The sequence below is a fragment of the Solanum verrucosum genome, unplaced genomic scaffold (assembly GCF_900185275.1).
Source record: "Solanum verrucosum unplaced genomic scaffold, falcon-dt-bn FXZP01000049.1, whole genome shotgun sequence".
Classification (NCBI taxonomy): Eukaryota; Viridiplantae; Streptophyta; class Magnoliopsida; order Solanales; family Solanaceae; genus Solanum; species Solanum verrucosum.
The window spans coordinates 6345435-6359127 of NW_026020221.1; the positions used below are offsets into that span (position 1 = coordinate 6345435).

At 34.7% G+C, this 13693-nt stretch overlaps 2 pseudogenes; one reads left to right on the forward strand and one right to left on the reverse strand.

The window, feature by feature from the left end:
* The first annotated feature begins 2754 nt into the window (after positions 1–2754).
* On the forward strand, positions 2755–4999 carry LOC125831433 (ras-related protein RABA4d-like; annotated as a pseudogene).
* A 1160-nt stretch (positions 5000–6159) lies between these two features.
* LOC125831435 (probable disease resistance protein At4g27220) lies at positions 6160–10820 on the reverse strand (annotated as a pseudogene).
* Between the last annotated feature and the right edge of the window lie 2873 nt (positions 10821–13693).

The following is a 13693-nucleotide window of genomic DNA, read 5'->3' on the forward strand; positions in this document are numbered from 1 at the left end:
AAGGAAAGGAGGTCATTCTTTGTGAAACGGAGGGAGTAGTATATTTGTTAAGATAAATTAAGAACATGTTTGTTGTTTACCTAACTAGTAAATTTTATATTCTCAACTACCTCTCTTGCTTGCTTTTATGACCACTAAAGCACTTTCCTTTTAAATTAACCTAATTTTCTCCTCCAATGAACACAAGCCATGTGACTGCTTCAATAGATTGGCAATATATAAAGACTAAAGTGAGATTAAGGACCAGCTAAAAGTAATTAACAAGTCTTAAAGTAGTGCAAGACAGAAATATCATTAGATACACGATCAATTTAACAGAAAAGCGTATGGGAAAAGCAGTTAACCATTTATCGAACTGCTAGAAATTAATATTATCCATTAAAACTTCAGCAGAGAATATTAGTAAGTTTACTACTATTGCGGAGTGAAGGAAGTACTGTATAACATCTTTTTCATAACTTTTCTCTTCTCCCCTTTTGGAATGACGGTTGGAACATAATTCAGTGATATATCCATCCACATGATATATAATACATGTGGTCACGAGGCACTATCCTCAGATAATAAGAGTTTAACAGTGTTCCTATATTGCCTTTTAAATCTTGTTTTATATAAAAATAAAAGGGATAATGCATGAGTACCCCCTACACTATGACCGAAATTCCAGAGACACACCTAAACTTAACTAAGATCCGATTATCCCTGAACTCATTTTTTTCCGTATTTTTGTGCACTTTTTGTGCTGATGTGGCACCTTCAACTACCCAAGTTGGTTGTGTTTATACACACTCGCCCGCCACGTGTGTAAATGTTATTTTTTAATTATAATTTTTTTTTAAAAAAAAATTAATATTTTTTTAAAAAAATTAAATATTTCAATTTTTAAAAAAATTTATCTTATTTTTTTAAATATTGTATTTAAATTAATTAATACACATTGTTTTTTACCTTGTATCGAAACCTTTTTTTTACCTACATTCATTGTTTTTTCTCTTTTATTTTTCTATTGATTTTATTTTCTTTGTCTTTTGTTTTGATTTGATTTCAAGTGTCTTATATTTAAAATAAGTTAATTTTGAACGGATATAAAAAAAAAGTGAAGAAAATCAAATAAACATAAAAAAATTTAAACGTTAAAATTAAAGGACACTTTTAAATTATTTTTTTGAAAAAATACACATAATTTTTTCAAAATAATTAAAAGTGAAAAGATAATAAATTAATTAGAAAAAAAGTTTAAAGTGAAAAGAAATTAAAATAAATATTTTACAAAGAAAGAAATAAAAATAATTAAATATATATAAGTTTTATTGTCAATGAATATGTGTACTAACTAATTATAAAGTTTTCCAATTCCTTTAGAACTAGATAAAAAAATTTAATGAAATAGAGTGTGTGATTCTGCGACAATAGACTCTCTTTTATCCTTTTGTAACCAAATATAGTACAGTAGAATTTTAGTTTGGCTAAATAAAGCAATTTACTCCTAGTGAAAGAGACTAATTAAGTCTTTAGTGGCTTACATTTTCGAAAGAGTCTAAATTATGCACACTGATCATCGAGATATTACAATAATATGTAACTTTTCATTCAAAACAAAATAGAATTGAGAAAATACATCAACATATTACAATGAACTCAAGTTAATATACAAAGTCTCTGGGTAAAAACTATTGTGCTCATATAAACTCATAGGTTACAATATCATAGATCCGCCTCTGCCTGTTACCTCCATCAGAATAGGTATCAGGTGATGTTCAAGCAAACTTACACATTTGAACTATTTCATCGAGTACTTATTTATTACCTTCCTAGCTTCGGAGTCACAGACATTAGCTTCTGCACTCATGAGATTCGGCTTCATTGCCATCACTAGTTTTTTGTTCCTGCAGGAAACAGAGAATGCAAAAGAACAAACATGACTACCTTAGTAAGTACAATATTTACTTGAAAGAAAATGAGGAGTATCTCAGAAGTGACTTACCATAAAAATATGCTTGCACTCAGAAGCAAATATATAGCCACGTCAAGGACCACATCAGACATTTTGACATAATTTCTGTTTCAACCTTGGGATAACAAGAAACGATCTTTCAAAGTTTCTAACAGAAGACGCATTCTATTTCTTGCATGTTCAAAATTTTCAATTTCTGAAAAGATGCCAACCCCATTCCTTTTCTAAGTAATTGTTCAGGCAAAATATCAGTATCTTCCTCGAAGAAGGAACAAAACAAAAAGAGGTACTTGGCTTCATCACTTTCTAAGTGATTATAGCATACCTTCAGAGGTTGATACACATTTTCAATCACTCCCGGAATATTTCTTGGTGCAGTTCTTTGTAATTCATCGATGGTACTTCAAGTTTGGACTAGCAACGATAGAAACAGCCTCTTTCAACCTCAACTCTACGTCGCAATGTAGTAGCCACATCTGCAGTAGTGGTATCAACACTAGTTAACCAAGCCTCAACACTGGGAGAAATGACTTGTATGTTTATTTCTCCGTGCAGCCTCCGCTTCTTGCTGCACCTCATTTCTGATTATGTCCAGCTTATCAGATTCTTTATCCAGAGATTTGATCATGAAATTTGAGCATTTTTCCACAACTTTAGATAGGAAATTCATAGCTATGATCTCCTTTGTTACCAGTTGAGTACCTTTTCTCTACTCTGAACTCTGCTACTTGTTTTTATTAGTAACTGGGAAGTAAAGTGAAAGTTTAAAAAGGATATGTGTTGGTGAATTTGGTGTGAAAATGAAAGCTGAAAGAGCAGCAATGTAGATATTGATATGTATATTCACTTAGATTTATAAGCTGTGCATTTAGGCTTAAGAATAAGAAGAGTGGGGTCAAAATGATAGCATTTTAAAGTCTTAAAGTAGTGAAGGTCTCATAATTCCATATACTATTATTCTTCTTTGACACTGTAAAAAGGGAAAAGTAATTGTTGCTTTTTTTTTTTCTTCCAATTTTTCATCTTTCCTATGAATGTATGAAGCAAATTCTAAATTCCACACATAATTTCAAATTTATGAGAAATTGATCTTGCTCATTTCCATATTTACTTGGGATCTTGATTTATTTGTATCTTTTTCGATACAAATTTTGATCAACACATCTCTAATTTTCAACCATATGCTAAAATCCGGAGATTTGGAAGATACATTCATACAAATTTTGGGTTGAAGGGGAAATTTTTCGGGTTATAATGTCTTGAATTTGTATGCAGATCATTATAATCAAAAGATTGATTATGTTTTTAAGATTGTTTTAATTGGAGATTCCGCAGTTGGTAAATCTCAATTATTGGCTAGATTTGCAAGAAATGAATTTAGTTTAGATTCAAAGGCTACAATTAGGGTTGAGTTTCAAACAAAAACTTTGCTTGTTGACAACAAAACCGTAAAGACACAAAGTTGGGATACTGCGGGACAAGAAAGGTCAGTTTAATTTTTCAATTTTTCTATGTTTGTTTTTTTTTTCTCGAATTTTGTCTTTCTTTTTCATTTTTTCGTGCAATCCATGCAAATTTAGCGAAAAATTGTGTAGGTAATATTAATTAGTTTGGAATTATGTGTTCGGCATGTTAATACGTTTACTTTAGGTCCTATGTTTTTCTGGAAGTCGTTTGGTTATAAGAATATAGAGAGTTTCTGGTACTTTTTATTTTTGTGTAATATTGGTTTGAGATGAGCCTAAATGGAATGACCTGGTTAGTGAAGATTTAGATAGCCGACCCTAACTTGCATGGGATTGAGGCGTTCTAGGAGTTAGTACATTTACTATTTCTTCGAATCGTTTAGTTTTGTCAGAGGTATAAAAAAATATAGAGAAATCCTAGTGCTTTTTATATTTTATTTTGTGTTGTATTGGTCCGAGATGAGCCTAACTGAAACAGCATGGTTATTAGTTAGAATTCATATTGCTGATCCCAACTTGTTTGAGATATTTGAGACGACGTTCTTGTTTTTGTGATAAATCTTCTTAAAGAGTAGTTTAAGTCGCGATTTAGACTTCCATATGTATGTTTATTTCTGAGTTTTTGTTTCTATCATTGTACAAGTTAGATACCTGTCTTACAATTCATCTCTTTTGAGTCGAGGGTCTGTTGGAAACAACCTCTCTACCCCACAAAGGTAGGGGTAAGGTCTGCATATATCTTACCTTCCCAGATCCATTTTTGTCGGTAAACATTTACCTTCTGTTAAGCTATGGTGCTCGGACTCTTGAGAAAAATGTTGCAGGGATCCTCCAAAATGCTCTACTTTTGAAGGATCCGCTTTTGAAGAGTCAGGACAACATAGCGAATTTGATAATTGTTGTAACTCAATGAATCACCTCTAATATCTCTCTCAGGTATAGAGCAGTAACAAGTGCATATTATCGAGGTGCAGTTGGCGTGATGCTAGTCTATGACTTAACAAAACGCCAATCGTTCGATCATATGGCTAGATGGCTGGAGGAACTAAGAGGTCACACGGACAAGAACATAGTTATAATGCTCATCGCGAACAAATGTGATCTAGGAAGTCTTTGAGCTGTACCAGTTGAAGATGCTCAAGAATTCGCAGAAAGGGAAAATCTCTTCTTTATGGAAACATCAGCTCTTCTATCTACAAACGTCGAGGGTGCATTCATGACAGTTTTAACAGAAATTTATAAAATCATTAGCAAGAATATGCTCATTGCAGCTCCGGGAGCTGATTATGGGAAGTCACAATCTTTAAAGGGAACCAGGATCATTGTTCCTGGCCAGGACTTGGATTCTGGTGGGAATAGTGGTGGTTGCTGCATGTCGTCATGATTTTTTATCGAGTTCTGGAGGTCTTTTTATTTATCCGAAATCATAATATAATTGGGAATGATTTATGTTTTATGTAGAATAGGAAATTGTTGTTGATGATGAAGTTGATTTAGATAGTTTGTTTAGCTATTTGTGTATACAGTTCATTAAGTTGTTCACTGGGCATCAGGGGCGGAGCTACAACCCTGTCTATGGAATCTGACATGTATTTGTGTTTAAAAATTCACTTAATATGTATAAACAATTTATCCAGAATCTACTATGCTTGCTTTCTAGAATTCGACACTCATAAACTCAAAATTTTAGCTTCGTTAAAGTTAGAAACACACTAGTATGGTGAACGGGAATGATAAAAAGAGACTTTATCCGCCAGGGTCAAGGTCTAGGGAGCTCGAGCACATCGATGGTTGATAATAAAATTAGATGGGGTGCGATTGTACACCCTGGAAGTAAACAACGTTGAAGGTAATTAGTTACTACGTTATATAATTCGAATGCAGAAATTTATACAAGGTAAAAATATATACAATTATGCCTAACCAACAGAAGAAAGGCAACAGAGTTTTCATTTCAAGATTACACACACTAAACACATTTTACAAACTACAATGTCAGTGAAGTCGACCACGATAAGGATATCAGATCCCTCGAGGTGGAGTAACTACAATGTTCTACTCCCATGATATGTAGTTCCTCCAATCGAACTATTCTTGATAAGACCACTGGTGAAATCCTTTTAAGTACTTGATGCTTATTCAAAAACTCTTAACAAAATTAGATTGGTTCAATTTTCCTTTCTCCACTGGCACCTCCTCTAACTGAGAATCTCTGATGCAGAGAATTTCCAAATTGACAAGTTTGCCAATAATGGATATGTCATCCAACTATAAATTACTCAGACATAGCGTCCTCGGATTTGACAACCTCTGAATGGATACTGGAAAAGGCGGAATGGTTTACTCGTTCCAACAAAAAAATACTCATGTGATGTGATCAATCTTTCAAAACAACGTAGAATAGAAGACGACATGAGAAAATAAATCTACATATTAGCGGTTAAATATAATGAAAGATGAACTTAGAATCACAGGGCGAATCCAAATTTATAGTTTACAGAATTCTGCCGTGAGCCTGTGACCTCAAGTTTATATCACAATCAACTATTTTTTAGATATTACTAATACATATACAAGATCTATGGGCAATAGCTAGTAGGTTGACATGCACTAATAGGTTACAAGAATGTAGATCCGCCTCTGCTTGTTAATTACCTCCATCACGAGCATAGGTATCAGGTGATGTTCAAGGTTTTACTTGCATTGTGTCAAGAATGTAGATCCGCCTCTGCTTGTTAATTAACTTCTGGCATGACTAGATTCAGCTTCGTCGCCATCACTAGCTTTTTGTTTCTGCAGGAAACAGAGAATGCAAAGGAAGAGAGAGAGATGACTAGCTTATTAAGTAAAAGAAAGTTGGTGAACTTAAATAAGTATCTAAAACGGAAAGAGAGCAGTAGAGCCTAATTAGAATATGTAGCAATCAGTTATATAGCTAGCGGAATAAGACATACCTTGTTATTGAACCTCTGTTGTATCCATTTATTCAGATCATCTACTTTCACCTTTTCATAATTGAAGTTCACCCATTCTAGACTCGGTGTTTTCGCTGAAATTCTCCTCCATGTTGGACAAACGGCTTCATTTCAGGGCAGCCACGAATATACACAATTCTGAGTAATGGAAAGTCAGGAGCACGCCTTCTCATAAAGAAATGCCCCAGCTTAGGCAGGTCCCAAAGCTTCAACACTTGCAATCGGGGAAATAAGGTTCCTTCTCCTTCTGTGATCACTTCTTCCATTGATTCACAATTTTGTATTCTTAGTTCTCGGAGATTCAAAAGACCTCTGGCCACTGATGGTGACATCAAGTTTCTCAATTTTCCACAATGCAATACTTGCAATGTTTGAAGTTTGGTGAAGTAGTCAGTTGGAAGTTGGTGAGAGCATAGAACACTTATGCTGTTAGGCCCATAAATATCTAACACTTCCAGGTTGGGACAAGAAACCTGCGAGCTTTGAAGTATCAAACATTGTTGCAGATAGAGTTGGAGCTATTGGAACAAAACTAGATTACACACATTTATTTATACTAGTCCTTGGAATGTGCGTTGCACACTTGCATGTTTGTCCCCTAATTGACATTAGAAAAGTTAATTAATTTATACAAGTAAATATATCATAGTGGAGTGTACATATATTCATCGCTAAGTTCAAAGTTAAGTCTAAGTTTCTTGAACTATATATTAAAGGATTTGTATATAAAAAATTGAATATGAATTCTAATACAATAAAATTCAATGTAACATTTGCACTAATTTTTACTATACATTATTTTTTATTTTATTTTTACTTGTGCACTAATTTTTGTATCTCTCTATAATAGTTAAGTACATGGATTTTATAAACATTTGAGATTACATATAAAAATGAAAAAGTACAAACATGTTGTTTTAAAAAGATAAATGATTATCAAACAACTAAAAATACATAACTATAAATCTTTATCAAAGACTTACTCTTTTACGGGTCTAGTTGTGAAAATATTCTGCGGGATTTAACATGCTTACCCTCAAAACAATTAATTATAAATATAAATTAGGATTACCTTGATTATAAGGATAGAAGAAATGAAGAATATAAAAATATAGTAATCAATTACGAAATTATATTTAAAAACTCAAAAAGATGGAGATATGAAAAATAAAAATTCACTTACAACTTCATATTGGAGGATATTCATCTTGTAACTATGATAATTTACATATTTCTAAACAAAAAGAAGATGAATATGCATGAAATTTTAAAGAATACAAATAAATGAATCAGTAAGAATTCTTACAATTACAAATTAGTAATGAAAATTTTACAAATGATGTAGACTAACCTAATGTAGAATGAAAGATGAGCACAAATTTGGATGAACGAAGGAAATATAAATAATGTTGTGTGAGTGTCTTTGATAGACTCTTCATTACCCCACTTATCTTACAAATTAAAATTGAAGGTTATTAGACTCTTCATTACCCACATTTAAGATCTTGCATTAAGTCGAGGTACATGAATATATGATTGCATTAAGATCTTGGTTGATGCATGAATTTAAATATAACTATTACTTAATATTTAATTAAATAAATAGATATTAATATTAAATTCATTTTAGGGGTAAGATAAGGGCAAAATGGTAATCCAACTATGAGGTTAAGAGTTTCAGACTAAAAACTGAAATAAGAATATGAAACTCAAATAATGATAAGATAATAGATTTATAAGGGAGATATTTAAAACTTAAATTAACTGCTGAATAAATGAATTCGCAAAAAATCACATCAAATATAGCCTTATATGGATTTTTTAAATAACAAATTATAAAAATTAATTTAAAATTATTTTTTCACTTGTTAGACAAAAAGGATATATCTGAGCAATAGACTTTGTTTAAGTAAATATCTTTAATGCTCAAGTAAAAGATAACATTTTGATGATAAGAAGCTAACCTTTTCATGGAAAAGAGGATTTGAGTCTGTGATGGAGTTGTTTGCCGTAGGACACAAATTTTGCAACTGATGTAACCCAGTGAAGATCATTCTTTTTAACAGAGGGAACTCAATGCCCTCAACAGTGTCACTGCAAAAGTGAGTCAGGCAATCCAGAAATTGAAGCTCCAACTCATATAAATTGGGGAACTTGATTACTTCATGTGTACTCTTCAATAAATGTGTCACTAAATCACATTCAGAGAGGCAGAGACATTTCACATTCTGAAATTCATTCAGCTGCAACGCAGTCAACACATTATTAGAGCCCTTTCCGGTTGACCGCACGACCTCACTCTGCTTCAGCAGGTGGCAGATCCAATCACCCAATGGGGCAGTCTCCGTGACCTCTAAAGCAATACTCTTGTCGTAATCATCAGTGTAAATTGCATTCACTTTAAGTGTGTACCGTTTCAACTTGGAGGGAAGGCCAAGGTTACTGTAGATCACATTACTCCAATCTTTTACTCCCACCATATGTAGTTCCTCCAATTGAGCTAGTAATTTTGATAACACCCCTGCTGAAATCCTTTCAAGTGCTATATACTCATTCCAAAACTCTAACCTAATTAGCTTGGTCAATTTTGCTATCTTCTTTGGTAGCTCATCTAACTCACAATCTCTTATGCTGAGAATTTTTAATTCAACAAGATCCCCAATAAAGAATATGTCACCCAACCTTAAATTACTCAGACACAGCGTCCTCAGACTTGACAACCTCCTAATGGATACTGGAAAACACAGAATGGAGTCCTCAAATCTGTGTCCCCTCAGGCTCAAGACATTGAGGCTACTCATTTCATCAAAAAACTTGTCCTGTAGTTTGAATGGATCTTCAAAACGGAGTTTCAACATTAAAAGCTTCAGTTTTTTGCAAATTATTCGTCTAGGATGCTTATCAAATTTATTTGCAACAATTGACATGTGACTGAAATGCTCATAAGAAGTTCTACTTGGGAACTGTTCCGAGTTAACATCGTGACTTACCATAAATTTATGCTCTCCTTCAGACGCAATACTTATAGCCACATCACGGACCACATCATGCATTTTCACATGATTTTTGTCTGAACCTTGGGATAACAAGAAACAATCTGTCAATATTTTTTAACAGAAAACACACCCTTTTTCTTGCATCTTCTAAATTTTCGATTCTTGAAAAGATGCGAAGCCCCATTCCATATTTAAGCAATTCTTCAATCCTAATATCACTATCTTCCTGGAACAAAGAACAAAGCAAAAACAGATACTTGACTTCATCACTTCCCAAGTAATTATAGCTTAGCCTCAGAGGTTCATACACCTTTTCGTGCACTCCAGGGATATTTCTTATTTCTGCACGACGTAATTGTTTAAGGGCATCCTCCCATGAAGGCTTGTCTTTACCCTTTAGTGCTGCAGCAACTGTAATAATTGCAAGTGGCAACCCCTTGCATTCTTCGACTACCTCTTTTGCTATGACAATCAGAGAAGGATCGGTGCCAAAATCACCAACTTTCTGACTGAAAAGGAACCATGCTTCCTCTTCAGATAAGGTTCTGACTTCCATGATCCTCTGAGCTTCCATGTCTGCACAAACATTTCGGAATCGCGTCGTCAATATCACTTTGCACCGATGGCTACCGCTGGGAATTCCATGTGTGTCTAGATCATGAATAGACTCCCAAACATCATCCAAGATTATAAGGTTGCGGCTGTTCTGATCCATTAACCTTGTACGCAGCCGATCTCCACGACTCCACAAATTATCCCCTTGTAATTTCAGCTTGAGTTCTTCTGCGATATCACCCTGAAGTTTTTTCCAGTCTGGTTGTTGACTGACAGTTACCATGACAACATCTTTGAAGAACCCTTGTTGTTTCGCCTTTTGTCTGATTTTCTCAGTGAGTGTTGTTTTACCAACACCACCCAGACCACATATCCCAATCACAGTAACCTCTTCATCTCTCAAAGCTGCCATGACCTCTTCCTCTTGCGATTTTCTGGAGGCCAACACCTCACCAGTGTTATTATATATAGTTTCAACTTCAGCAGGTAATACAGGATAATCTTTGGCTTCAGTTTGAAGACCAATCACATCCATTACAATTTCCTTAGATCTCTTGCTCAGCAAGTAACGTGACTTCAAGTTTGAACACCAACCATAGAAACCTCTTTCAGCCTCATCTCTACGTTGCAACATAATATCCACCTCAGCAATAGTGGCATCAACACGAGTTGACCAGCCCTGGATGTTGGGAGAACTGACTTGTAAGTTTCTCCCAGCAGCCATCACTCCTCGCTGCACTCCACTTTTGATATTCTGCAGCCTCACAAATTCATTATCCAAAGATGTGATGTTGCTCTCATAAGTAAACAAATACCAAATTTCATTGATCAAATAATCTTTAACTTTGTTCACAACTCCAGATAAGCAATTCATAGCTTTAGTAAGTAGCAGTGTTGGAAAATTTGGGATGGAATGAAAGCTGAAAGAGAAAAGAAATGTAAGGAAAATTGAAAGCTGATAAACAACTTACAACATGTATGTATGCCTTTCACACTAATAATTGTACTATTCCATTATAACTCTCACCCCCCCCCCCCCCCTGTAACACCCCAGAGAATTTTCGAACTAAGACTCGAGCCATCCTTCATGTGGAGTGGGATTTTACCGAGGAATAAAAATTTATTGAGTGTTAAGTTAAGGTCCCTAGGTGTAGCACATTGAATTCCAAGAAGAGTTGAATTGGAAATAATCATTTTGGAAAGAATCTGGACAATTTGGCTATGGAAAAAAAGTGAGTTTTTGGTCAACTTTTAGCCGTCGTATCTCCTAGCTCAAAATGATTTAGGCGAATTTCCAGTTATGTATGGAAAGCCCTTGGAATGATCTTTCCAACGCCGCCGAGTTTGCTTGATTCCGAGTTTGTATGAGTGACTTATGCCCTTTGGAAGTTGGGTTGTTGGCACAGTCGCACAGTCGCACAGTGCAGTTTGTTTAGTCCGAAAATTTTAAGGGTATTTTGGTCTTTTCCCTAATCTTTTCTTTGGGTTATATTGAGGTGTTAGACTGATGTTTGGATCATTTTGGTCCCATTTTAAAGAGTGAGAGTAAGAGTGAGAGTTAGGGCTTGGAAGATAAGAGAGAAAGAAGAGGAAAAGAAGAGGAGAAAGAGAAGAAGAAGCTAAGGATCGTCGTGGATTTTCGTCGGGGGTGATCCCTAATCAGGTATGTGAGTCTTTAGTGTGGGTTTATCCTTTCCCCCCACATACCAAGCTCGTTTTTATGATTTGAGAAGAGATTGGATTTGTTGTTGAAGTTGTTAGTTGTTGTTGATGTTGTTAGTTGTGTTGTTGAAGTTATTGTTGGTTGTGGGACAGGATTGGGCTGTGTATTTGAGTTGTGACCTATTGTATATTGAGGGATTTTATGATCCTTAGTGTTGGTTGGTTCATACCCCCACACACCAACTCGTTTTTAATTCCAAGAGAAGATTTATTGGTTGTTGAAGTTGTAGTGGTGTTGTGTTGAAGTTCTTGCTGATTTAGTACAGATTTCTGGCTGTGATTTTTGAGTTGAATCTATTGTATAATAAGGGTCTTTATGATTCTAAGTGTTGCTGCTGAAACCTTGAGGTTGAGAGGGTTTAGAATTGGAAAGAAACAAGGGGAAAAAGTCGGATTTTTGGGGAAAAAGGGGCTGGGCTGTTGCACCTCTCCTAGTGCCAAGGACACCAATCCTTCCCTTTCATTCACCATTTCTTTTTTTATACATGTTCCTAGGTATTATACCTATGTTTCCTAGTTGTTTCCAACACTCCAAGGTACTTCCAAAAGTCAAGTAAAACTACAAGTCAAGTGAAGTTAGTTTCCAAGTCAAGTGAAGTTAGTTTCAAAGTCAAGTGAAGTTAGTTTCAAAGTCAAGTGAAGTTAGTTTCCAAATCAAGTGAAGTTAGTTTCCAAGTCAAGTGAAGTTAGTTTCAAAGTCAAATGAAGTTAGTTTCCAAGTCAAGTGAAGTTAGTTTCAAAGTCAAGTGAAGTTAGTTTCCAAGTCAAGTGAAGTCAAGCTTAGAAGTAAGTAAGTCAAAACAAGTCTTTAAGGTTTTCCAAGAGTCTTCATTGATCGTTTTAACTTCATTTTAAGGCTCAAGTTAAGTAAAGAATGAAGAGTTCCAAGTTAAGAGTTTCAAGTTGAGTAAAGAGTTTCAAGTTGAGTCAAAGTATCGAGTTTCAAGTAAAGTAAAGAGTAAAGAGTTGAGTTCATTTCTCAAAGTTATTAGGGAACTATGTATTCCCAAAGAAGTTTTAAAGAAATGTTTTTACATTTAAACAAGGTTGGAAACTGAGATTTCCAAAAGAGCCTTCGGGCTAGTTTTTGAGTAATTATCTCATATCAGCAGGAATAAATATGTTTTAAAAACATAAGAGCCAGTACATTTTTGGGAGTAGTATCGAGCACCGAATTGGGGGAGCGTTCAAAGAACCCACAGCCCCCATAGAACCATGTTAGCCACCATGGGTAGAAAAGGATCATACTTTTTAGATGAATCCTTTTCAGATTAGACTAGTGGATCCATTAGGCAGTTCAGGTCTTATACCTTTGGCCGGGTATAAGATGCTCTGGCAGCGTGAGGTCGATCGCTGTATCATCACTATAGCTCTTATGTGATGGTTGTCGGTTAGAGAAACTCCCACAGCAGTTATTGTATTTTCATACACAGAAATTATTGTATTTTATATACATCAGTTCAATTGTATTTCTATATACATCTCAGGCTTATTGTATCCTTGTATACACTCAGAGTTTATAGCATGTTTTAAACAGTCTTTCTTTATATCGCACTTGTTTTAAATTGCCTTATATTGAAAGAAGTCAGTCAGGTTGAGTTCAGTTATTCAAGAGTCGAGTATCCTTGAGTTAAGTATCTTTGAGTTAAGTATATATCTTGAGTTAAGTATATATCCTTGAGTTGAGTATCTATCTTGAGTTGAGTATCTATCTTTGAGTTGAGTATCTATCTTTGAGTTGAGTATCTGTCTCTGAGTCCAGTATCTATCTTCTGAGTTGAGTAAGTTTGAGTAGTTTTGGGTATTCCTTGAGTTGAGAAAGTTTGAAAAGAGGTAAGTTATTCAATTTATTCCAGTTTTTCTTCTAGCCTATGTTGTTTAGCTTTCTAGCTTACATACTCGTACATTCCACGTACTGAGCCATTTGGCCTGCATCTTTTTATGATGCAGACACAGGTATTCAGGATCATCAATAGGAGATTCGTTGATACATCCGGGAGTTCCAGTTAGCTATGACAAGCCTCT